Genomic DNA, 4520 nt, shown 5'->3' on the forward strand with positions numbered 1-4520 from the left:
GGAGACATATTTCATGTGAGACAATCTATTTTACTGAATTTGCCTTTGCCAAGGGTGTGGTTTATGGGATGTTACTATATTGGAACAGTCACTGTTTAGTGGTTAAATAATCTATTATTTTGCTAAACTTTCCAATCGAGTTAAAGTTCTACCAATTCTTCTTTCTTTTGTTTGTATTAAACTATAGGGTAAGAATGAAGTGAGTTTTGCTTAACGCCAAGAAGTGTAACCAATTGAATTACATCTGGAATACTTGCCTTTACATAAAATAAAACTTCGGGTCTAGGCTAACTCCTTGATACATTCAAATGGGGTTTAGTCTGGTCCATAACTGTGAAATGCACTGTAGGAACTGATCCATATTGCTTTGACAGCATCTTCCAAACCAACACTCTTTACCTCCTAAGGGAGCAGAAGCAGCGGGTACAATGGAACACCACCATCTCCAAATTTCCCTCCAAACTCACACCTGCTGGACTTAGAAAAATATCACAATTGCTTCATCGTTGCTGGGTCAATTTCCTCTAACTCACTCCATGAGTTGTCTGCAGCAGCTTAAAAAGTCAGCTTTTCATCACATTCTTAAAGACATATAAAGATGACCTATAAATACTGGCCTTGCCAAAGACTTCTATTTCTCATTAACAAATATAAAATCCATGTGCCTGGATATTTACATGCTTTATGAATCTCCAGCAAGAAGTTACGTGTCATCTTGTATAAGGTCATTGTCCTCAATTCCAAATGATCCCACTTCACAGGCTAATAGTAACACCTCATGGGTGCCACAATATATATTAAAAGTTGTTTTAGAATAAGCAGTGTCTCATTAAATTCTTCCTTATTAGATGAAAAGAAATTAAGGCCTGAATTCTCCAAATTTTTGGCAGTGTTTTGTCAAGTGAGATTCACGGCAACCAGACCTCTATGGTCAATTTGAGTTTTCTAAAGGAACATTGACCTCTTCATCTCATTAATTCAGCCACTGGTCTCTTGGGAGCCCATCTTGTGAAATCATGCACCAAGAGATGCTCATTGGTGCTGAGATTCTGTCATATTTATGCTGCTATTGCCATATTTAAATTCTAAACCTATCTCCCCTCATACACTGCAAATTGGGAACTGCCCTTTACAATGTGGTCCTGTACTATTATCCTGAAGGAAATGACTCAGAAAAGGAAGTTAGGTCCTTGGTTTGCTAACAGGAATCCGAGGTGCTGTTGCGTAATGCGATGGTAGGCAGGTCAATGCCTCCTCCTGTTAACTAGCAAAAGAGGCCACGTTACCAGACTCAGCCAACCCGGACTGAGCTAACAGAGAGGACAGTGTTCCAGTGAAACACATTGCATAACAGTGCATGAAGGAGGTTAACGATCTTCTGCGTTTTGCAAGGTAAGTGCTACCGTCTTCTCTCAGACTCACAGGGCAACATGCCACTACACACACCTCTTCCAGTATCATGGCCTACAACTGTTACAATTGCATATATCATGCCCGCTTAAAATGCTCTTACCGATGTCATGCTCCTAAATTACTAATGCTCTGCAATTACTATTCAAGCACTAGGATCACCTTTATGCCTCTTTTGCTACTTATCACCATTAACTACTCTTGCATCTATTGCCTTTGACTGCATGCATGAAATGTTAGCCAATTCACTTGGGCTGATGCCTCTACAGCATCCCAATTAATGTTCCTGTAATCCCTGGAGTTGTTGCCACTGAGTTTGTGTCCTGAGCATGGCCATGAATGAAGTCAAATGAACCCTGAGATTTACTGTAGTGGTACCCCCTGACTGACCACAGTCCCCTTTGAAGATAGCTCCCATTTGACATTCAAAACAGGCCGTTCGGTTAAAATGCAAGCAGGGCGTTTGCCCACATAAACTGCTGTCGCATACTGTAGGTAGGTACTGTAGATATTGTTGTAGCGCAGAGCTACATGTCCACAGCCTTAACTGTTCTGAGCTGTGACAAGCTACCACCTCTCCCTACGAGCTGTAAAGCAATACAAACCACAGAGACTGACAGGTTCTGTGTGTAAAGTGACTGAGCACTAAGAGAGCAAGCTAACAGTCAAAAAGTGCATCCTATCCAGATGTATGACATGTGGGCGTATAAGTTTGCCTGCATATCAATTGACCTGGCAGAACATGCAAGTGAGAAGTTTCCCTGCACTCCAAAGTGAAGTGATGAAGGGTTGAAATGGAATTTGACTTCGCCTAGAAGCAGGCATGATGATATGATGAGACTGGCGGTCTACTGTTACCAACTTGGGTGGATGAGGGGCAGAAGAAGACAGTGTCCGTGGAGCATGTAGGGACATCATAATGAAGACGGAAATAAAAGCAGAAGTTGCTGGCAAAACTCAGCAGGTGTGACAGCATCGATGGAGAGAAAGCAGCATGATGGTTTTGAGTCAGCCGACTCTTCCTCAGAACTGATAGCATCAAGGAAAACATGTTATTTATGGTGAGGAAGAGGTTGGGTGTTGTTGGGGGAAGTGGGGTGGTGGTGGTGGTGGTGGTGGTGGTGTTGAGAAGTGAGCAGATAGATAGTGTTGGCCCAGAGAGAGAGAGATATGAAAGGGTAGGCAGACAAGAGGACTGTTGACAGTAGGCAAGGACAGAAGAGAAACTGAACAAGTGATAATGGCACTAACAGTGGGTGAGAATGGGTAAACTGTGCTGAAAGCAACCAAGACATGACAGTACTGGGTCTGGAGATCATTAAAACACATTGGAAAATGGAATCAGTCTCTAAAGTTATTGAATTCAATGTTAAGTCCCAGAGGCTGCAGGGTCCCCAAGAGGAAAATGAAATGCCGTTCTTTGAGCTTGGACTAAGGCTCACTGGAAAACCACAGCAGGCCTGTGACAGAAATGTTGGTGTGGGAACATTGAGGTGTGTTGAAGTGGCAGGCAATGGTAGCTCGGGTTCATTTTTACAGGTCTCCCAACCTACGTTTCGTCTCCCCAATGGAGAGGAGGCCACACTGCGAAAGGCGAATACAGTATTCTAAATCGAATGAAGCACAGTTAAATTTCTGCTTCACCTCAAAGATGTGTCTGGGGCCTTGGATGGTGAGGAGGGAGGAAGTAAACGGGCAGGTGTTACCTCTTTTGCTATTGCATGGGAAGGTGCTGTAGGGCTGTGGGTGGGGAGGTGTTGAGAATGGAGGAGGAGTGGACCAGGGTGTCCCAGAGGGAATGGTCCATGCAGAATGCTGACAGGGGAGGAGAATATATGTCTGGCTCTGGCATCCCAATAGAGGTGACTGAAATGGAGGCTTATAATCTTTTGGATATGGAGGCTGGTGGGGAAGTAAGAGAGGACCAATGGGACTATGTTGTTGCTATGGGAGGGAAGAGAAGGGATGAGGGCCAAAATGCAAGAGATGGAATGGATACAGCTGAGGGCCCTGTCATCTGTGGTAGTGGGGAATCCTCAGTTGGGAAAAAAGGTGCACCTTCTGAGGTCCCCCCACAGAAAGTGGATTCATCAGAACAGATGCGATGGAGATGGAGAAACTGGGAGAATGAAATAGAGTCTTTACAGGAAATAGATTGTGAGGATTATAGTCGGGTAACTGTGGAAGTTGGTGAGTTTGTAGGGGATATTGGTGGCCAGCCTATCCACACAAATGGAAACAGAGATGTCGAGGGAGGGAAGGGAGGAATCAGAGACAGACCAGGTGAAGGTGAGAGTTGACCTTTCTTGGCCAATCTGTTTCCATTTCTGGTGACAGCGTACGTACCGATATTTACTTTAAAGCCACTGACTCCCATAGCTATCTAGACTACATTTCCTCCCAACCTGTATCCTGCAAAAACTCCATCCCATTTTCCCAATTCCTCTGTCTCCATCGCATCTGCAGTGACAAGGAGACATTCCACTCCCAAACATCCCAGATGTCCGCCTTTTTCAAACAATGCTCTTCCCCACCCTCTGTCATCCAGACAGCCCTCCACTGCGCTTCCTCCATTTCCCGTTCCGCAGCTCTTAACCACCACCCGCCCCTCCAAACATAATAAAGATAGGGTGTCCCTTGTCCTCACTTTCCACCCACCAGCCTTTGCATCCAACATATCATCCTTAAACACATCTGCCAACTCCAATTAGACCCCACCATCTGGTGCATCTTCCACTCCCCACCCCTCACTGCCTTCTGCAAGGACCACTCCTTAGTTCACGCCACACTCCCCTCCAACCACTCCAACCCACCCAGTATCTTCCCATGTAACCATAAAAGATGCAACACCTGCCCACACACCACCTTCCTCACCTCCATTCAAGGCCCTAAATAGTCCTTCCAAGTGAGACAGACCTTTACCTGCATCTCCTCCAATCTAGTCTATTGCATCCAGTGCTCCCAATGTAGTCATCTCTATGTTGGTGAGACCAAATGTAGACCAGGTGACTATTTTGCTGAGCATCTCCACCTGGCCCATTACGCCCAACCTAACCTCCTGGTCACCACCCATTTCAACTCCCCGCCCCATTCCCTCTCCGACATGTCCA

Source organism: Rhincodon typus, chromosome 12, assembly GCF_021869965.1.
Source record: "Rhincodon typus isolate 14 chromosome 12, sRhiTyp1.1, whole genome shotgun sequence".
Classification (NCBI taxonomy): Eukaryota; Metazoa; Chordata; class Chondrichthyes; order Orectolobiformes; family Rhincodontidae; genus Rhincodon; species Rhincodon typus.